At 40.5% G+C, this 23,550-nt stretch overlaps 1 protein-coding gene across 1 annotated transcript in view; it reads left to right on the top strand.

Annotated features, from left to right (window-relative positions):
* Positions 1-23,550, top strand: part of cnnm2b (cyclin and CBS domain divalent metal cation transport mediator 2b) — a gene marked incomplete at both ends in the record, with an annotated part of 48,110 nt that overhangs the window by 2,267 nt on the left and 22,293 nt on the right. The window lies entirely within an intron of this gene.

Here is a 23,550-nt window from a genome sequence, read left to right on the forward strand (position 1 = left end):
CTGTTGTAAGTTATTCCTGGCGGTGTTTGTAGCTGTGGTACAAGTCTTTTCCCTCTTTACCCCCGGACTCCTCGGCTGCAGTGTGGATGATACGCAGATGCACCTGTCAGCGGCCGGAGGATCCATCCTGACAGTGCAGGTGGAGGGAAAACGGCATGATGGAGGCATCGCGTGCTCATTAGAATATTCACTTCACTTTAAGAGGATTAATCGGTGAGGAAAAACAAGGAGAAATCATTGAGCTCCATTACCAGAAATTAGGTGTAGCTCTCCATGCCAAATTAGCATTACATAATACTGAGGGTGGGGGGGTGGGGGGTGTTGTTTGTTTTCATCACAGCTGAGTGGTTACACACACACACATGCATCACTTTTCTGGGTTAACAGAGGAAGTGTCATGTGTTGTGTGTTTCTACCTGTGTTTCTGTCTGAATTCATGAGGCGACGTCGAGCACCTTTGAAAACCTTTAGTTGAGACTAGACGGCAAATGAAACGTTTAGTTGTTGTCTAATGCTGAGAGTAAACAAAATTCCAATTTATGCAGTGGAGCTGGAAGACTGACTTTATTTAAGGGATAAAATTGCACATGTAATAAGAGAACCAGATATTAAGACAGTGAAATCTACTGTATGTGTGTGGCACTGCTGGACATCATACAAGACGTGTTATCCACAGCTCTTAGGTGAAGCTGCTGGGGAGAGATGGACTGTTGCTTCCTGCTCCAATCTGTGCCTGTCTGTGTTTAGGGACTTACTGTATTTCACCTGAATAGTTATTAGAACATTTTTTTGGGGGGGGGTTATTGCTTGACCTTGAATTGTATAAAAGGACATTGCATAACTAGTCGTTCCAACCCTACTAATAAACCGATGTATATTACGCTCAGCTACCAAACATTCATTGAGAGTTAAGACAACTTTACACCCAGAAATCCGGGAGTTATTCTTAAGCAGAAAGATCACAACAACGTATTTAACTTCGTTTTCAGGACTATTTTGCTCTAAGACACACGTCTCTTGTCTAATTTCAAATTTACATCAATTATAACTATTCAAACTTTTTTTTTTTCGCACGTGATGGGAGTATAATGATTGTCCCGGAGCATATTGTTCCCATCAGGGTTCATATTTGACACTGATTTAATCTGGGTTTGAAATCAGAACATCTTGTCTAAATTTGTCAGGCAGAACGACCTTGGCACACTTTAGTTTTTAAGAGTTCTCACCTGGAGGAATCAATGTTTTCATGTGTGGATTGTCGCTGTGGTGTTTGTTCCTCAGGGGATTTTGGGGGATTTGTACTTACGTGGATGTTTACATGAAATTTTACTCGTACTTGATTGATCCATTCAATCCACTTTATTTTACTTTTTAGACAGTTTGACCTTTGGATCTGCACATTTGTAGACAAGCATATTCTTTGAACTAATTAGTTTTTAATGACATTAGTGTGGCTGGTTTTACTTGAGTCGTCACGGGTGCCGTCTTGCCCCATTAACTTATTTCGTTCTCCAAACAGGATTCAAACACTCGACGTCACAACTTGCAGTGTTTGTTTTAGAAATGTGGAATGAAAGTAGTAGAATAATTGAGATTGAGTACATTTACTTGAGTACTTGTGTTAGGGGCTGTGATGATTCATGTGTTTGAAGGAATTCTTTAAAGTGTGTGCACAACTTTTAACTTTAAAGGCAGTATAAATTTATCTGCCCAATTTTCCAATTGAATCTCCCGTAAAACCATCAATTCTAGTAGAAATGTTCTTCAGAACATTAAATTCTCTTATTTGCCGGCACATTATTAGATTCTATCGTCTTACACTACGAAGAAAGTACCATAAACATGACTTATTGTGTGCATGTTGAGACTTTCTGTGTTCGGTACTGATTTCCAAGCCCAGTTTTGCACATTATTTCACATTTTTAAGAGAAATACATCAATCAGGTGCATCGAAATACTCTGCTAAAGCAAAAGGGGCAAATAACAATGTTATTTATGCTCATTTATATTGAAAAACCCCCCCACCTGTTTTAGTAATCTCATAACTAATTTCTTTCAGTTCAGTGAAATCATAAGATTACAGTCCCTCAGTTAGTGTTGCTTTGTGACTCGGGTTTGCGTCCGCTCACTAAAACGTGAACGCATTTGTAATAAGTTTCTCATCTCATTGCCAGCGTTGTGTTATCACGCGGGTTCGGCCGTGGCCCGCGGCGGCGGTGTCGGGAGTGTTTGAGGGAACCGTTGCAGGGGAGGGCTCAAAGTTCCCCGTCACTCCGGCTTTGTGCACAGCGCACAGCCAGTTCAAAGTGCTTTGAATTGTAAGTCATTGTTAATTAATTTGATGCCGCTTGCGGAGCTGCGTAGTCGTCCGCAGTCTGTTCCGAACATGAAAAAAAAAAAGCCCGAACATGGCGGCCATATTCGAGACTGTGTAGGAGCAGCAGGCGTCGATTTGCAATGGATCTACGGCTTGTTGACGTGACGGCTTGTCTTTGCAGGGGGCTTATTGAAGCATTTATTAAGACATTCAGCCTTCACATAAATGCACTGATTTGATAAGCGGGACATCGAGTCGGGATCAATGCTGTGCACCCATGTGTGTTCGACCCTGCTCAACTGGGGCCCTCGTCCAGAGGTGACAGTCGGATTCCTGCAGGAGCTTTTTTGCACCCGGACGCCCCTGTGGAAACTCCTGACCTCTTCATTAATTGCCCCCAGTCTGCCCACTGCAACAATTACAGTCATCCAGGGGCTGCTCGTCAAGCTGCAGGTTTTTCCGGTTAATGAGTGAGTCAGTGTGTGTGCCATTTGGGACCAAACCAAGTGGCTGAGTTAAAAAACAAGAATGTAGCTGCCCCTCTGACTTCCAGTTATGTGTGATATTCCTGAATGTGAAAGTTATTCACTCGCTCACATGCGGTTTTACCAGACCGGCGAGCGGAGGAAGGGATTTACTGTACAAGGGCAGGTTACTTTTCTGCCCCTGGGGAGGGCAGGAGACTTTCCCCAATAGGACATTTTACACTTTCGTTTGCTTGTTTTGCCGCCAGACATCTCTGTGAATACCTGAATCCCTTAGAAGATCGGTTAAATATCCCAGTGAGAAACCCAAAATCCCCTCCACCTTCATGTTATCTCACTTCCTGCTGGAGAACGCAGGGTTTATGTCGTTCAGTGTGCGAGAGAGAGCTCCCCAGTGTAAGTGAGCCTACATGAGGCCTGGCACGTCTTGAACTAGTTCCCCCGATCGCTGCAATATAGGCCAATCTATGCTTAATTCAGATTCAGCAGCCTTCACGGTCTCCCCGCTCGGTACTTTGTCTTAAAGTGAAACTCATTTTTTTGGTATCTGGACCCTGTTTAAGACCCCCACGGCGGTTCTGTGGTTTTTCTTTAACTGCTTTTTATTCTTTCTGGGTGTTTTGTGTGGTACGTATCATAGCAAATGCCTAGAAAGCGCGTTGGAGTGTTTGCCTGGTAACCCCCGCTGCCAACGCTGCAGCAAGTGTTTGGATTAAATAGCTTCATGTTGGTGAAAACACCCAATGTTTCCTGATGAGGGACACAGCTTCTTCTGCTCGACGTTCACTTTAAATCAGAGCTGGGCTGTATTTCACTGCAGCAGCAGATCTTCTCCTGTACAAACGGATATTTTCTTAAAAACCCGCATGTTACAGGTACAAAACCCACATAATCTGTTAAGAATTGACGTGTCTCTTCACAACTATCCAGATTTTTAGCTTTAACAGCTTCTCTCTTGATTTGTTGTCTCTATGATTTCAGACTGTCTGTTTGTAAAACGTGTGGCGCAGCATTTCTCCATCCACACTCTGTGTTATTCATGTTTTAACGTGAAAACAAGTTTCAAGATGTTGACTTATATTCATTTTAAATTGTTCTGAATGTTTACTCATCGAGTTCACTAGAATATAAATGTAACTTACCCAGTGAGGGAAGAAATTACGAGAATTAATAGGAGTGAAACTGAGTTTGTGCACATCATCACATACGGAGGTTAAAAAGACACTCACATGCTGAGCTGTCAGATATCTCAGATATTTCACAAACTCTTACAATAAGGTTCTACATATAACACTGATTCAGGATGTTGTGTACTTTTCAAATCATAAAGATGATGTAAGATGATCACATTTCAAGATTAGAGCTGAGACAGTTGATCAAAATGCAGTTTTCACAAGAATTCATCAAATACTTTGGGACAAAATTTGCCATAAAGCTAAAATACAGTTTATTAGGAACGGTATTGTTTACCACACTGCATAGAAATAGTAAACCTTAAAGGTAATTTCAACTGAATGACTATAAATTAGAGAATGGAAGACATCAAGTGATCATTTCTGTACTTTGTTTCTATGATTCTCACGCTCCCACAAACTTTCCAGACTTTTCATTGATCAACCAAACAAACTTTCATTGTCTGTTTGTTGTCTGGTTGTCTGGGTTTTTAAAACTGTGGTGACATTGAGTTTGTTTCACTCTGATCCAATTTGTAATGCATGAAAAGTTTTTATTTATTCCTTCGAAAGTCAATAAAAAAATCAGGAGCAGCAGAAAAACAATCCAAAGCGGCTTTATGAAATGTATTGAAATAGTTGAATAGTTGAATTGTGATGCAGATTGACCTCAGATTTGTCTTATTTGTACGTTTGAGTTTAACGAGTTAGTTTTGCTTTGTTTGCTTGGTTTCTGGTTTTTGGGTTTAAAATGTTTCTGTTAAATATTCATTTCATCTATATGAATATATTCTAATCTGGACCTAATAAACACAATTTGATGAGAAATCAAAGTGGATAGTAATAGAGTTATAGATACATAAAAAGCAGATTTTTTTACTTCAGAGTGGATGTATTATATAATCTAATCTAAAGCACTGTTGTTGAAAGATATTCATACTTTTCTTAATTTGTCAGGCCATTTATGTCTGAATATAAACGTAAGGAGTTAATTCATTTCAGACATGCCAACAAACATGCAAAATACAAGTGTATAAAAAATCTAATCTATTTATAATAATTTGAATGTACACCTACACCTTTATACAAATGTGCACACTCATACCCATACACACACGTATGTATATATTTATAACAATGTGTATACAGACACAAATATACAAACTCATAATACATAAATCTATATTTTATAAAAAAAAATACACACACTAAGTAAGAAATCTATATCCAAGTGTACACCTATCTATTTAAACACATATACTAATTTAAATACACACATATATGCAGTTCAACATGTGATAAAAGACTTTGGAAAAAATTAAACTTATTTATGTCTGTCTGTGAGAACTGCAGTTTCAATTTCTTTTTTCTCTTAAAATGATAAAAAACTGAATTTGGCTCAGTACCTGTACTTTCTAGTGCATAACAGTTTTTTTTAAAGAAATTGACAAAATCAGGACTTTCAAGAGCAATTCGACACTTTTTTGTTCGTTTGTTCAAGCATTTTCTCTCGTTTTTTGGTTTTTAATTACATTTTCTGTCTTTCAATGAAATATATCTTTTTTTTTAAGATTCAGGCCTTTTGCTCGTTTAGTTTCAACAACTTGTGGATTAATGTTTTTCTCCTTTTCCCAGTCAGTGCCGCCGATTGATCTATTTATCATAAAAATATGAGAAAACTGTGTTTGAACTTCTGCACTCCACATTGAAAACCACGACAAACCACAGCGTCTATTTTCAAACGTACAATAAGTCAGATGAGACACATCCGAGTACTTTATTTGTAAATGACAGATTGTATTCTAAGATAGTAGTGCTCAATAAATGTTTAAGTGGTCTAAAGCCAATCCAGAGATTCTTTTCCTTTTAATAGTAATCATGAAATACGTGTGATTTCTGAGGCAGGATTGTTTGGACAGGAGATAATTAAATGATGAAGAGGAAATACATTTAAATACTTTGTTCTACAGTTTTGGGCCAAGCTGATACTTGGAGGTTCGACAAAGTGGTAAATCAAAGTGTTTTCTGGTTCCTCTTTGGGTCGGAGTGAATGTCTGATAACAAGAGGAAAAAGTTGTGAAACGTGTCTGGAAGCTCTTATTTATTATTATTGAATTTATACGTAAATATGCATATTTGTAGAGTGATATTAGATGATATTGGTAAAAGTTTAAACTTTCTAAACAGAGGTGCGGTTGACTCTTGGCTCCTGGAATATGAAATCCTTCACTTTAAATTACATTTGACTGTATAACTGACATGATATGGTAGATATTCTTATCACACTTAAAGTCTTGGAATATAGAATAATCCTGAAACGACACATGAAGGTTCAAATGTTCAGTTGACACACATTTTAGTGAATTCCTCACGGATGTTGTATCAAAATACCACAAACGGTTCAATTGACATATTTTCTTGAGAGAAATGAAGGTGAGATCCTTTTAATAGTTATTGTGGTTTCATTGGAATCTGTTCACATTAATGTTGCGTACCAATGCGGCCAACGCTTGTACAGTTTTCTAGAGACACTGCACGCGACGCGGTATTCATTCAAAAGAGTATTTAAGGTTAAAAGTACCTGAATGAATACTTGGTTGACTTTTGGTGATTTTGATATTGACTGGGTTGAACTCGGGGGTTTGTTGTGTTACAAGGCTGGCTTTTGAATTGGCCTACATTCTTCAGATTCTGGTGCAACATGGAGTAGGCTTTTAAGACCTGATTAGTACCACAGTTTAGGAGTGTGAATCTAGACACAGTGCATTCCCGAAGCCTGTCTGATCTGGCATTATGACTTTTCTTTACGTTTATTTTTGCTGTGCCATCCACCACGCTCTGCACTCGCCGGGACGGTTCGGTCTGTTCGACAAGTCAACTTCCCGCCGCTCATCGCCGTTTGTTCTCACCTCCAAACGTGCGTTTTTGTTGTTTGTTGTTCCCCTCTGATGTGGCTGCAGCGCTGCCCGACAACTCCTGCTTTTGTCGCTCGACCAAACAAACAACTGCGTCAGTGTCAGCCTGCTATATTTGGCTGGAAAATGCTTTAGCCTTCAAATTCGCCCCACTTGGCAAACCAACAAAAGGTGCAATGGAAAATTGATAGTGCGACTCTCTGAAGAGAAACTCGCAGCCACAGCGAGGTCGCTGCCGCCTTGAGGACGACTTCTTACGACGCCTCGCTTTGAACTGTGGGGTTCTCTGACATGGGGAGACGTTTGATGTGAGCCTCTGTGATCCGACCCGCTGGATTTATTTCTATGTAACCCAGATGAATCAATGGACTGCTTATAAGACCATGACAATAGGCTTTTATGAATGTCATCATATGGCTTTTATCACTGGAGTCAGTTAAATAAGCCTCATATTGTGCCGCCGAGGTGAGTGGGATAAGCTCCAAACACTTACTGTATTATTGTATTAACAAGGTTTCCTTTGCCTCGCAAGTCACTTTGACAGAAATCACAACAGTGTCGCAGTTTGTCTGGAGTGGTCACTATGTCTGCATCACACACATTTCCAGGAGCCTTCGCTCTTTCAGCACCGCACGGCGTGAAAGTTCACATCTTTTCTCCTGATTGCCTATCCGCAGGCTCATGAGGGACTCGTATCGCTTCTGGTCGCCGTGACGGTGTCTGCTCCTGAACAATGGCTTTTGGTACCGTTGTGTTGTGCGTGTAGTTAAGGAGCTGCTTCCAGCACATGTTGCCTAGGATCTGTAGCCATGCACCGCTGAGGAAAATTTGTTATTATGCAATCCAGAATGCAAACACCCCCACGTTGCTTTTAATAAGCTGGTCCCCAAAACAGAGATCACACTGGACCTGTGTGTGTGTGTGTGTGTGTGTGTGTGCGTGCGTGCGTGCGTGTGTTTTCTCCGGTAACTGATTATTCAGTCTATTACCATAACCGGAGGAACAAAAGCTTCAATTTAAATGGGAAATAATGAGCGTTTGTGCTCTAATGTATGATTTTAATTTAAAGTCATTTAAATAATTTACTCCCAGTTCTACTAATATCCAAGCCCTTCCATTGTGGATGTTGTAGACAGTGTCTGCCGACGTGAACAGTCCAGAGCGATCATTATTCTTGTGACTCTGCAGGGAAATCCGATTAACAACTGATTGGATATTTAAAACTGTTCAGTCAAGATTGAGGTCAGAATCTACTTTCCAAAGCTGGAGAGCGCAAGTTTTGTGAGCATGTCTGTGATAATGTCATTAAGTCAGAGATACTCATGTTTTTACTTCATGGCAGGTTTCCAGAATATTTTCTAAAAGGAGCGAGGCGTCACTGCATTTCCTATTTTCGGAAGATCCTCGATACTGTGTGCTGCATGAAGTCCTTCATTTAGTCCGTGTGTCTGAGAGGAAATGTTTGTTTGGACTCTAGTTATGTCTTTAAGATATTATCGGGGTCATTTGGGTGTTGTGCAATATGTCATTCTCATGAAATGAAGGGAAATTGCTGCTATTAGTGTTGCAGAACGATGATTAGCAAGAGAAGAAGAATGATTGCTGGCATCCATTATGTCTTATTAGCAGAGGCTAAAATTGTGAAGTTCACCACAGGAGATGTCAGGTGTGTCCCACCGCTTGCTTTATTGGACTCCAGAGGTTCAGCGCCTCAATAAAACAAGAAGGGGGTGATCGTTTTCTCCATGAACGCAATCAGAGCGGATTAACAGGCGACATGTTTTCAGTCTCCAAGGTGCAGTAAACCAGACTTTAGTCAGATCGTCCTCATTGTCATTTATTTTCTATCCCTCGGGTTAAATCTGCATTTAAATCTGTTTGTAGAAGATCTTTTCCCAGCTTTTGTCAGTCCTTTCAAATGAAGAATGATATTACATATTCAATGAAAACACGTAGTTCCTGCAATTTTTCCAGGAGTTGCATTTGCACCGTAGATCATAAGTTGTCGCGCATTCATTGTATTTCTCTTTTACGCCAAACAAACTGGTTCCACAGTTTCTAAAATATCAACAAAACACAGAAAATATCTTCTGTGTTTTTGCATTAACGTTGCAGAAAATGTTTATTTCCTCCTTTGTGCTAAATTACAGTTGAAAAGATGTGAAAGGCACCAGCAACAATCAACTGTCCATTAAGCTCCTTCATAATATCTTATCTTTTCCCAAAAAATGTGCCTTAAGTAAGTTAAACAAAATCATGTCGATTAGGACTGTTACACTTTGTTTGAATATGCATCCTGCTCTGAAACTGTGGCGACTCTACATTTTCAATGTCGTGTAAATTTGACAGCAAAATCAAGTTGAACTTTTTATTAGAATTCTTTGAAATTCAATGTGATCTGATACACTGAAAAATGCTTCAGTCCAAGAAAGGGTCCTCATGAGCATTTCTGCTGTTTGGAAAGATAAATCACTGCAGGTCTGTGGTTATGTTGCGTAGCATTAGTAGCTTCTCTGTTTTTAAGCTCTTCGTATGTTCCGTGAAGTTACGGGTTGTTCTTCCTGTCAGTGCGATGTGCTTCGCATAGCTCATCGTGGCGCGTTTTGACCCCGCCCCCTCGGCAGCTCGCCGCACGAAAAACGTTTGTTGTGTTTCGAGTGCGCGTCTACATGACAACGGCGCTCGGAGCCACTGACAGCGCAACTTTTCGAAAACTTTTGTATTGTCCGCGCGAGTGTGGTTACATTACGAAAACAACCTAAAGCACCCACTAGTGGCCCAACATGAATATTACATCATTTCCAGCGTTGCTGCTGTTGTTTTCAAAATGTTGCCGTGTGAACGCGAAACTTTTCAGAAAAGAAAATGCAAAAACGATGCGTTTCACTTAAAACGTTGTCATGAACTGCAAAGTGTAGCCCAAATATAAGATAAACGCTAAATTTCAGAAGAAAATCACTTGAAACTAGTGAAAGACTCTGCAAATACATTTTACTCGATAAGAAATCTTGAAATAAGATTTTTAAATCTAGATTTAAGATTATCCTGTGAAATCAAGGAATAAAAACAAGTATGTAACTCTAAAAACACGCCGAATTATCTGTCAGGTCTAAACATAAGATTTAAAAACGTGGCCTGAGGGCGTCTCCAGTCATACACAGTTTGTCTCTGGAATGAATCAGTTTGTTTTTAAAATGATGGAAAAGTAGCTGTGAGTCGGCTCTTTTAACTGAAGTTTTTATTTGTGGACTTATTCATCATTTCGGTTGTACTTGGTTGCAGATCATATCCAGTATTGCTTTTAGAGGCCCGGAGCTCCGGCCAATCACTCTATGGTGAACTCAAGTAGACAGAAGCAGCGCAGCGTCCGGCTGATCATTCTCAGGTAAACGGGGGTTTAATACACGGGGACCATCGGTTGAATGCTTGTTTGGCCCTCGTAAACACGATTTAGCTTCAAGCTGGATCGTAGTACATCAAGCAGAGTCCTTAATCCAGTACACAAGCACACACCGCTGAACTTTGAGTCTTTTGTAGATATTTTCTTATGTCTTCACCCCTTTTTTAAGTGTCTTTACTGAAGGATTTGACTTTCAGTGTGTTCGTCTCCATTATGTGGTTGTTTGAGCTCGTGTGTTTTTAAAGTGGCATGGATTGAGAGGAAGATGTTCTAAAGCGGTCAGCACTCTCGCCGCACGTTGAGAAGGTCCCTGGTTCAAGTCCGGGTTTGACTTTCTGTCTTTCTGTGGGGAGTTTGCATGTTCTCCATGTGTGCGACTGTTTGTCTCCCTGCGATGAAGCTGTCCAGGCTGAAGCTCTTTACGACTCCTGAACCGCATGAAGCAGAACCGGAGATGAATCGACTGACGCCGAAGTCTCTTCCACGATCACCTGCATGTAGCAGCAGTGCAAATACAGACTTTCTCTTGAACTGAAAGGTTTGAATGGGTGTTTTCAATAGATCAGGAACTCCAGGATCACATATAGACTTTCACTCAAAAGACTGGGCTCGGCTCCAGAACCCAGCGAGCCTCAGATGGGTGAAGCTGTGTAAAAGATGAATGGGTGAACAGAGACAGACAAGCTCATAACATCTATCCATCTGTGGTTCTCGTTCCGCGGTTCTGCATCTTTGTGGTTCTGGTTCTGTATCTGTGTATCTCTTTGGTTCCGGTTCTGTGGTTCTGTGTCTGTGTGGTTATTTATCTGTGTTGCTCTTTGGTTCTGTATCTTTGTGGTTCTGGTCGTGTGGTTCTATATCGATGTATCTCTGTCTCTGTGGTTCTGGTTCTGTGGATCTATTAATCTGTGGCTGTGTGGTTCTGGTTCTATGGTTCTGTGCAGCACACTGAGGGAAGCAGAGCCCCTGGCTGGTGCAGTCCCCCTCCTCCTCCCCCTCCTCCCACATTCCCTCTCTCTCCCTCTTCTCTCCATATTGTCCTCTTGCCCGGTTCCCTCAGTGTTATAAATTACAAACGACACAAACCTCCAGGCCTAATGCCCCGCGATGGCCGCCGTCCAAGCTGCACTTTTTAGAGAGCCAAGAGGCTGGCTTCATTGATAACACCGGGCACACTGTCCGTCTCTCCACTTACTGGCAGCAGGAGAAGCCCAGGACCAAAGACCATCAGCTGACCGGGCCCACTTCTCCAGAACCGTTTCATTTCAACTGGCCATGTGAAACGCATCAATAATGAATCAAACAACAGACCAGCGTCGGGCCTTCATACTCACTTTTTACAGGATGTCTGATGGTTTAATTATTCACGACAATCATTTGGAAACTGCTGTTTCAGTTTCTGAGAATCGGCACCAGGCTACCTGTTAGCATTTACAACCCAGCGGGCCTTGATCCAACACACATGGGAGCTTTCCCTCATATTAACCACATTAACCCTTCAGTGGCCTCTCAGTGACATTTTAAACAATTTCCAAAGTTTAAAAAAAGAACCTTTATGTAATTTATTTGTCTTTTTTAAATACTGATTTTGCATTTATAATCCAACACAAGTCCACACGGTGCTGGACGTGATGATGGATGAAGGAAGGATACACACTTTACAGATCAGCGGTCACACACACTTATTTACACTGAAGCACCACTTATACCCATAGTGGGATGAAAGTGGGCTGCAGAGAGAAACCATTTCAACACATATTTGAAAATTTAGGGCTCAAAATTGACTATTAAATGAGAACTAGAAGAACAAATCTCAAACAACAAAGACATGAACATCATCTACTTGTGTGTATTTATTAGGAATCATATCGTAATCGTTAACTAAACAGCAGAATTCATGTATTATGGAGGCCCTATGTATAATGTATATAAGTGTGAATATATAGTTTCATCATAATTGAACATGAAATGTGTTAATCTGATGCTTTGTTGTAAAATATGCTTTGCTGAACCTGCATTTTCATAAATTCTCCAAAATCTAAAACTCCTAGACACCTATCGCCTATATCAATGTTAAAAACATCTAATAATTCATGAATTCATTCAGTCATTAATTACCCATCGTTAGTTTTGAAGAAATGTGGACCCCAACAAACACACTCACTTTACAGACAAAGGCTAAAAGGTTAAAGAGGAAATCTGCTTGAGCTGAAGATCTGATCGTCTTCATTTTTAAACAGGGTAATCGAGGGTTTCATTCAATCTAAATGAAAATGCTCACTTCACTGGAGCTCATCCTTCTGGCTTGAAAGAATGTTTGATATTGGCCCAATTGACGAGACGTGACCTCTATTTTCACTGGCTTGATAGCAACACCAAGTTTCATATTGCAGACATTAAGTCCACTTTTCTGGACACATGTCAGAGCTGATCCATATCCTGTGGTCACATTTAGGTATTATCTTTTTCACAATCACAAGGTTAAATCAAAATGAACTCCAAAAGTCTCATACGGTCTGATTTTATATAAGTTTTAACTATTAAAAAAAAAGATTTAAAAAAACACAGTTTCCCTCCTCTATGTTCCATATGAAAAAAACTAAAAGTGCATAGAAGCCCTATATCTGCCTACGTGGGATTGTTGTAAAGGCACAGATGCATTTTTAGGTCATTCAGTTCTCTTGGTATGCCGGCAGTGGACCTTTTTCCCTCTCTGGCGTCTCCCAGCTAACAGCAAGGGAGGGAACTGCTAGTAGAGCCCCACTATGGGTTGCAGGCCCCAGCCACTGCTCCAGCTGACCCTGCAGGCCCACATTCAGCCTGGAAGATTTAACCCTATCCACAGCTTACCCTTTCCCCGCAGCTCCACGCATGCTCACGGCCTGCCTCCAGTGGATATTCTCACAGTTTTTTTTTTTTGTCTTTTTCTCACTTTACACTTTGCTGTTGTCTTTACTGTTCAATGATAATGATGATAATGATTTCAGCAGATTTGAGGCCATGGGTGATATTATGAGTCCCATTCATCAATCGCTCTTTAAGACCGTGACCATTTATAGTTCATGCAGACTTAAACCAGGAAAATGTGAAAGAGCTGAAACATTTACACTCCCTAACAAGAGGTGGCGATAACGCTTTATAATGTCAGTTTCACAACTGAGCGACACACCGAAGTAGAAGACCGGCAAAGTGTGGGTATATTAAGATATTTAATCAAGGTGAATATGATGCAGAATATGAGACCTGGGTTTTAATACATTGAGGACAAAAAGAAAGAAAACTTAATTGTGTTTCCTGTAGCCACTTGTTAACACGTGAAAGCATTTTCAATCTACATCTCAGTAGAGTCTTTTCTTTTCACGTTTGTGCATAAAAACACAACTGAGTCTGTTAAAAAAAATTGCTGAAGTTACTAAACTGAAGCATTTTGGTTTTGACTAAAATATGAAGTCAAAGTCAAAGTGAGCTTGATTGTCAAGTCTGCTGTAAATACAAGACACACTGTGGAATCGAATTTCACGGTGTGGACATAAATAGAGAATATAGACAAAGTGTATCACCAAAAATAGAATTAAAAGACGAAAATAGAGAATATAGGGAAGAAGAAGAGAGCAAAAAGAGTTTAAAACTGAAATGTGTAATATACAGTGTAGCCTGAGAATAAGCTGTAATTGTCCATGGATATGGAATTAACATAATGCCCACTATAAACCGTCCAATTTAAACAATCTTATAACCAAAATTAAGCAACATGAATTTCAATAAACGTTGAGCACGACTTGAAGTTTGCTGTGTGTTGATCCAGATTGCACAATCAAAACTCAAGCTGAAACGCAGCCTGCGATGCACGTGAGTCGACGTGATTGCGCAAAATTAAAACGTCGTAAGCGCGCACCATCCATTCAAAAGAATCCAGCGAAGCGTGAACGTCGCCCTCGCCCCTCGGGGCGTTGATGTGTCTGGTGAGAAATACCAAAACAGCAAAGCTTCTCCTGCGACCACGTTACCAGGCCCACTTCTTTCTTTACGTCCCACATTATTTAGTTTGACACATTTTGTTGCCGCGAAGCATCTGTTTGGCTTTTTTAGTGTGGCGCTGATCAGTACGTCATTTCATACGTCATTTCATACGTCATTTCTATTGGTTCAGTTTTTTGACGTAGCTCACAGCAGCCGTCACCGTCACCATAGTTAAGTTTTAGAAAAGTATATTAATGGTATTTACTTGAGTAGTTCAACATTTTCCGTCCCAAATCCAGACTGGTTATGAACCACTGCTATCTCAGGAAGTTTAAAATATTCACTTTTCAAGACTTGTCCTAAGTAAGAGAATAGTATATCAATTCTGGGGGGGAAATGTTTTTCGCCATCCATTATTATATACAAATGTGAAAAGATTTTACAAAATACTTTAAAAGTCAGAGCTTCAAGAAGTCTGGATGAGATACATTTCTCAAACTTCATGAAAAGTGGTGCACATCTTACAAAACTGTAACTGTCCAATAGTGTAATATCACTTTAATCACATTAATCAGGAGACTACAAGAAAGAGATCGTTTACCAAAAGCAAAGCTGATTCTTTAAATCTCACATGAGCTTAATGTTGACATTTCCAAAAAATATTCACTTTCCTGATAAAAGGTTCCAACACTGATGTTCTAGGAGAACATATGAGGTGATGTGAGGACACTTTATTGTCACTTAAAGTGAGGATACTTTTGAAATTAAGTAAAACAATCAAAGTAACTAAAGTAAGTAAAGAAAACCATAACAATGAAGTAGTGCAATATGAAGACGTTGTACAGGTTGATTGTCCTCTGGTTTTTATGTGGAATGATTTGCGATTGAGGGTTTTCATGGAGCAGAGCACAAACGTTTAAAAACACATAAACAGTCAATAAAAGTTGTGAAATAGTTTGTTTTTTTCCAAGACTTTTTTTTTTTTTTTTTTTGAGATGACCGTGTTGATATTGGAAAGGAAACTGATTGGAACAATAATTTGCTGGTCGCATGTGTCTCAGTAATGAGAAGAAACTGGAGGATGCAGGACGCTCTTGCCGGTTTCACGGTTTCCTCTACGTTCCCAAAGCCTATTGCACAAAGCACATGAGCTTTTTTTATCGAGTACTTAGCTCATTCTAGCTTTAAGGATTTCTCTCCGGCTAATTGTTTTCATTGAGGTATTAATTATAAGTTTTAAATCTCCGAGTGCTCCATGCCAAAATGCGTGTTTTCGGGCGTTTAATTGGCTCGCTGGTTCTGCGTCACCGGTGGAGAGTGCGTCAAATGACTCAGCCGCAGCAGAGACGGCAGATGTATTGATCGTAGTAAATCACCGTTGATCATTATTCACTTCTGAAGCTCGAGCATTTTAATTCATTTAATGTTAAACAATATATGAAAAGTAAGCCATCTCATTTGGAACAACAATTTGAAAACGGGGTTTAATGTGTTGAAAGGAAGGTTTATGTTTGAGAATAAATCCTACTTTGTGGAATGTCTTACATATGGATGAGTGGCTAATTTATTCAAAGACTTTATCAAACAGGTTTACATAATGTTGATTTAGAGCAGGGGTGTCAAACATAAGGCCCGCGGGCCAAAACCGGCTCCAATTCGACAGAAACCACCAAAGAAATTGTGAAGATTTAAAGGAAAACGTAGATAAAAAAAAACAAAAGCAGATTTCTTAGTAGCGACACAACACAACAGAGAGACCCGAGCTGGGATATCAAGGATGCGCCAGGAAAGATCGCAAACTAGCTTTCGCCTCGTTTTTTTTTTTTATGTATTCATCGTATTTTAAACCAGAAGGTTTCATTAAAATTGGCTTTACTTTGAGATTGTAATCATTTTTGGGAGTAATTAAAAAAAAGAAAGTATAGACATTTTCATCAGGTGTACTCTGTGCCACGACAAAGAAAAAGGTTATTATGGCACTATTTTACCGGTCCAGCGCACTCAAGATGAAATTGGTCTGTATTCGGCTGCTCTATTAAAATGTGTTTGACGCACCTTGATTTAGACGAACATCACAGAACAGCAGTGTTGACGTGTGATTTTAAATGAACCGATAACAGAACTGGTGTCAGTGAGTGGATCAGTCCCACGATGCTCGGCACTGTGATTTTCGCGGTTTGTGACGAGCACACTCGTGACATACGGATAGTTTGAGCGTAAACTATTTCACATGAAGCGACACTTATCAATACTGAAGCTGCAGAAAGTCAATTTAAGGCGGATTCAGTTACAGTGATAATAAGTGGATGCCGAGACAGGTCATCATCTCTTTTTTCACTTTTTCATTAAGAAAATAGATTTTATGACTCTTTGATTCTTCGATGCGAGTTGAATCTGTGTCTTTGGCGATGATTAAGCTGCCAAACATAGTGATGCAATGACAATAGTTATCATGGTAATAGTTGTGTTTGCTCGTGCATACAGGGTGACGTTTTGTTGATTATGTGTTTGTAGGAAAAAGGCAGTGAAGGTTTGGTGCTGATTTATTATCATTGTGACATGATTTTAAGAAAACAGCAGATCGTTTGCACGCAGCTGTGACAAAAGCACGACAGAAAAATTTAAATCAGAAAGAAAAACTGACTGTAATTATACTTCATAATTCAATCTTTTCTCATTTCTCATTTATGTAGTCATTTCCTGACACATTTATTTCACTGAAATCTCTGACCTTTACTTTAAAGACACTTTGAGGTCATAATCTATCAAAGAGGGTCTTTAAACTTTTTGCTGATAAAGGTTTTGTACCCTGCTCTTGGAAAATGGCCTTGAAATCTGACATCTGTCTCTTTTTGGGCTTTTCAGATTTAAAACATACAATCAGATATGATGCTTCCAGATTATGCAGCACACAGAAGCTCAAGAAACAGTTTCTAACAATACTAACACACTATCAATATCTGTTTTCTTGAATGAGACGGTGTGACGGTTCGACTTGAATATAAACAATAATTCAGTCTATTTCTTGTAAATAGAGACGATTCCTGCTACGTTCATCCTGACAAGTGGGTTCATTCTTGTGTCACATCAAACTTTAAAGTGTGTTTTTTTATTTGTATCTACATGCTGTTATGGATGCATTTATCTAAAACGTGTTGCAGAAGAGCTTGAGAGTTGTATCTGTGAAATTGTGGAAAATAAATGAAATTAAATGAATGATATGCATTTGTGGGATGAAAAGAAGAGTATGTCGAGGCTAAATATGATCACGTGCAAACTGAAACACCTCCGACAATTTTAAAGTTGGATTTCAGTTCTCCAGAGTATGGAAGTTAATAAACTAATACATTTGTACCCACACTTCAATTAACGGTTGTAAAAGATTGCTTCTTTAGCTACTGTAATTCAGCTGCTATTGGCTTCCGGTTGCTCACATACCCAGCTCTGCTGCTCATCCCACAAATGTGGCACCTTGTCGATCGGGGGTGTCAAACACATTTCACTTCAGAGGCCACATGCAGCCTGACATCGTCTTGAGTGAGCTACTTTTAAACTTTTAGATTTAAACTTCAAAGTTTTCCTTTGTTGTGGTACGTATTATACAAACAATTAATACCAAAAATGACTACAATATCAACATAAAGCCAATTTTAAGTTTTACCATTTGCTTGGTGGTTCGGCTGGATTGGAGCCTCTTGCCGGTTTTAGCACACAGGCTTAATGTCTGACACTCCTGGTTTAGATCATTGCCAAGAAAATGATGCAGTACATAAATCTTCCACCAGAGATTTCCTTTTCTGATATGACGGATCAGTAGTTCACCTGGATCACATCGTACAGGAATAATGCCATTTGTGTGAATCGTTAATTTTCTGGTTAAAAAGATGATTTCATGAAGTTGTTTCACGGTGACGCATGAGCGTTTTTAAAACCCGTCCCTGCTTTGATCTGTTTTCGGTTTTTGTCGGTGACTAAAAGTTCTTGTCATCGTCGTGTGACGTGCTCGCCATTCAGCAGTTGCAACACTCGCATAACAGAGCAGCACCTGACCACAGGCCCATTCATTTATCCCCACTGGTTTCCCATTGATGCCTCTCCTTATGACTGAGGCCCAAAGGAATCTCCACCCAGGGGACCTTTCAACAACAAACGCAGCCAGCTACGACAGCAAGCTGCTTCTCTGAATGAACAACAATGTCATTCCAGCAGAGTGAGTGTGCGGCTGTACTGTATGTGTGTGTGTGTGTGTGTGTGTGTGTGTGTGTGTGTGTGTGTGTGTGTGTGTGTGTAGAGTCAAACACCACTGGCTAGTAGCAGCAGAGTGATCTTGTGACCAAGGCCCCTTAATGACGGTTAGGAGCTGGAAGCGGACTTAACTCCTCTGAGTAAACCTGATTAGTCCGTATCCTGCTAAATGTACTGTTTGACCCAAAGGCCAACCGGGGCAGGAGTGACCACGGCATCTGGGGCCGAGCGCGAGCACACGACTGGTTAGAAATAAATTGGACTGAAGGTGCATTTGCGGTTAGGACAGCTGTTGTCCCGATTCAGGCCCAGTGGAGTTGGTTCACCATGTCACCCAGTGTATAAAGTTTATAACTCTGTATCAGGACAACATGTGCGACCACTGGACCACCCCGTCTCACAGCATGTGGGACACCACATTTTCCATAACTTCCTATAAAATGTTCACTGAGCAGAGGCTCTCTCTTTTACAGTCCAGTGAATGCATCAGTGCCATCGACGTTAGAATTCGGAATAAAAAATGGATAAATATGGATGTGTGAGTAAATCCGTCCACTTTTCTTGCTTCATCCAGGGACCTGAAGCCTGGGGGGGTCACCTGTTGGTCAAACTCAAACATGTTCACAGGACAGACAATCCAGAGTCAGTTGACCTTAAACCAGGAGTGTCAAACATAAGGTTTACATAAGTTTAAATTTAAAGGACATTATGGCACTATTTTACTGGTCTACTCAAGATGACATTTGTCTGTAGGGCCTTGTGGCCCCTGAACTAGAATATGTTTGACACCCCTGCATTAAACCAACTGAATCACACCAAAACCTTCCAAATTCCTCACAGAAAGTCAGGCTGTCTGTCTCTGTCTTTGCACTGTGATGTACTGGAACTGTGGATTTTCTCTGGGTAAGGCAAGCACCACGTTTTTGTGTGTTTCTCTCGTTATTCTACTGCTCATCCATTAATGTATTCACTATTTATTAGCTCGGCTAAAATTGCCAGTGTGTATCTCTGGCAAAGCGACTTATTTCTTTACATCTGTACTGAGATGTAAACCGCACTGTACTGAGTGCAGGGATTCTGGGATCTACTGTTTCTTTCATCCTGAGGATAATTCCCATGACGGTGCGTGTGTGTGTGTGTGTGTGTGTGTGTGTGTGTGTGTGTGTGTGTGTGTGTGTGTCTGTGTGTGTGTGTGTGTGTGTGTGTGTGTGTGTGTGTGTGTGTGTGTGTGTGTGTGTGTGTGTGTGTGTGTGTGTTGAATCTCAAATGGAGCCAGTCAGTGTGGAGTGCTTATGTGTTCTCCACATGTTCCAACTTCCTCCAACAGTCCAAAAATGAGCACGTTCGGTCCGTCACAAAGCCAAACTGGCCGTCGGTTGTGTGTGGTTGATTGCGTATCCCTCCTCCTGTGATAAACTGATGCTACAGCAGCTGAGACAGGCTCTGAACCCTAAAACCCTTTTGTTGACCTTTCACATTGCAAACAGGTAACATTTCATCCAATTTCACCAAACGTACAGCGCATAAGAAGAGATGCTGTCTCGAATGAGCAAATCCACATAACTCATTGTCTCAGTAATACAACGGGTATCGACTAAATCTATCATCATCAACTAAAAACAGCAATCTGGTTTATCTTTAAATGCAGTATATCACACGTTTTACATGTAGTTTGTGTAGTTTCAGAGACTCCGCTGACTGAGGTTGTTCCATGAAGCTGAGAGGAAAAGAATGACACTTTATCAATCCATTCATCTCAGGGTCACAGAGCACAGGAGGCGATCCCAGCTGCCTGCTGGACACAACCAGCGCAAACCCAGAGAGACAGACAACCACACACACACTCATATCCACACAAAAAGCCATCGATAACTTTCAAATGAATGCTCTTGGACTGTGAAAGGAAATGAATGAGAAAACCCCAGCATCCACGGTGAAGTCTGATGCTGATCCAACACTTCTTTCAGTGTGTCGAACCATTAAAGCTTAAGGGGCGCAACAAAGCACTGACGTCTGCACGTCATCAATTCCATTAGTATGTCTGGAGAGGCAGTAAAACATCTTGTGGGGATGTATTTGGTTTTTTTTTTTATTTCATAATGAGAAAAGATGATGAACTGAGGTATATGTTCTATAACGGGGGTGTCAAACATAAGGCCTGTGTGTTAAAACCGGCCCGTAAGAGGCTCCAAAACAGCCAAACCACCAAGAAAATTGTAAAAAAAAAAAACTCAAAGAAAACATAGACTAATTTCTAAAGAGTAGCAGACACAGCACAGAGACCCGAGCTGAGATGTCCAGTTTGTAAAAAAAAAAATGCATAATGCAACTGCTATACAAGGTTTTTTTTGACGTTTCACATTATTTTTGCACCATTTCATTAAAGTTCACTCTCTGGCTTGTGTGGCTTCGCAACAATATAGACATTTTCATTGTGTATCCTCTGCGCCTCAACAAAGACTATTTTTGAACGTTATCATTGTCCTATTTACCCACAAAAGATGAAATGGACACCCGAGAGTGAGAATTGGGGAGATGATAGTCTCTCACAGGCCACCAAGTCATTCCGAATGTAACCGGTGTCTTTGCAGCTTTAACATCCGTCCTTATGACCAAATGACAATGACCAAGCACACGCACAAGCGTTCTCATAAACAAATATGCAGACGCATTCCTTTTATGTCTCCAGATAATACAAGCAGAGACAAAGAATGGCATCGTTTAATTACATGTGAATTCAGCCAGGACTGTTTGTTGAAATTAGGAGGCCACAAATAGTCGACATGTCACCGGCATCAGGGTGAAGTTTTTCTCCATGTCAATGGAAAAATGGGTCAGAGGAGTTGGAAAGTCTCTCTCTCTTTTTTTTTTTTCTCCAACTGGAGGTAGATTTAGAAGAAAGACCAGCCAATGAGTTCCCATCACCCAAACGTTGCACTATATTTGTCAGTGCTCAACTATTTGGAAAAATAGGGGGTGGGGGTGAAAAAGGAAGAAGGAGGAAGGGGGGGCAGTGATGAGTGTCCACAAAAGATACTGACCCCTCATACTCCCACCCCAACTCTCGGAGCCTTACGTGCCTATTTATAGGGGAAAATTGCGCTATGGAAAAATATGACAAAGCTGCATTCCATAAATAAGCTGGGAATGGTGGAAAAGAGCACGCGGCTCAGTCTCTGAAGGCCTGAGAGGAGGTTCTCAGGGCTGGCTTCGTTTGGATGGATGGATGGATGGATGGATGGATGGGTGGATGGATGGGTGGATGAATGGATGAATGGATGGACAGATTATTGGTTTGGACAAATGCAGCCTTGAAGATAGAGAACTTTCAATTTGAAAACTACATTATGAAGATAAAATGCCTCCCAGACTTGATGTCATTGAGAGGTTTTACTGTGCCGGCTCCCATTTGTTTTAGGTAGTTTGATCCCTTACTCTGCAGTATCTGTTGGCAACAGCAACATATTAGGAATTTGTCAAGATACTATATCCATGGTCATTTTTGCTTTTGTGACTAGCATTTTATAATTTAGACAAACTCATTCTGTGTCCAGGTAAATTGGCTAACACTGTTGATCAAAATGGGGGTTTGTAATGGGACATATTTGTCAGGGATTAAACATTTTGTCCTGAAAGTTAATTTCTTAGAAGTAGAAAAAAATAGACAATAACTAGAAAATGTCAGAGGAGATTTTGTGTGCCTGCCACTTGCTGCTGACTAGTTTCCCTTCCATTTTGTGTTTTTTGCCAAAGCCCCATCTCTTTTGACTGGCCAATTCCTCACAGGTTTTGTTTTTTTCCCCCCGATTTTTGTGGAAATCGTTAACAAAAGTCATAGCGCAGTATTCCTGAATTTTCCCCACCTTTTGGTGTATATTTACTGTACATGCTCCTATTTTCACTAAAGTCCCACCTGCTATCGTTTAGCCAATTTGTTTTGCGAGTTTTGCAGAAACGGTTTTCCCGAATCAAAATTTCAACACGTGCTGATGTGCTTATCGGTGCAGGACTAGTTATGCGTCCAAAAAAACGTTCTTCTCCTTTTTTTTTTTTTTTAATCGGGCACCTCGGACAGTAATCCTGGCGTGTTGCCTCTGTAGGAGGCAGGCATACAGAATTAGAATTTGCGTTATTTCTTGAGCTACACCGCAGCTCTTGTCCGGTGTTGTCGGTCTGCAGCGGTCAGTATCTGGCAGGAAATCGGAAGCAAGGGTTACACGGTCCCAAGTTACAGGGCTTGAAGATCAGCTGCGGACTTGTTGTCAGATAGTTTGGCGTAGCGGTGACAGCAGTCTGGAAGTTCTGTGTGAAGTTTGCATGTTGGCTCACGTTCAGTTTCCATGACTTTTTCAAAACTCTAATAACCCTCGACTCAGAAATTTTCTTCAACAGTGTCAAATCTTCTAAATCAGACACTCAACACACTGAACTGTCCAAATGCTAATTTAATTATTTATTCAACACTTTTAATAGTTTTGTTCAGTGGGTGTAAAACCTGATTGTAGTTTTATTTCTCGGTAGTTTAAGTGCAACAGTTTAGCCTCTTTTACATAAGCTTGATGTGATCATAAGCACGCAGCATCATGCAGTTAAGAATACTTCGCCTCTTCTAAATTACACTGGTAGACGTCTAAACCCTGTCACAGTCAGACGCTCCAACCACATTAACCTCAGGCCCTGTTTACACGACAACGTTTCACCTGACAACACCTAATCTGCAAAAAAAAAAGTGAGGGCAGGGAGCTGAGTCTCTGCAGCAGCGGACACAGAGACAATGATGTAGTTAGTATGCCGGGCCACTGGAGGGCGCTGTTGCTTGATTTTGTAATGAAACTACACAGACGTGTGCAGAAAACAAAACACTATAAACGTGAAGAAAATGGAGAGCAGCCGACATCTGCATGGACTGATGACACATTGGATGCTATCAGGGGTGAGTCTCAACTATTAAACTACTGATCTGGACGATAAAACTAGAATATAGACCGCGGGTCGTACCACTTCGCGGCCACGATGTTTGTTTAGAACTGAATGAGCAGGAGGGAGGGGGAGAGAT

The sequence above is a fragment of the Lipophrys pholis genome (genome assembly GCF_963383615.2).
Source record: "Lipophrys pholis genome assembly, chromosome: 5".
Lineage (NCBI taxonomy): Eukaryota > Metazoa > Chordata > Actinopteri > Blenniiformes > Blenniidae > Lipophrys > Lipophrys pholis.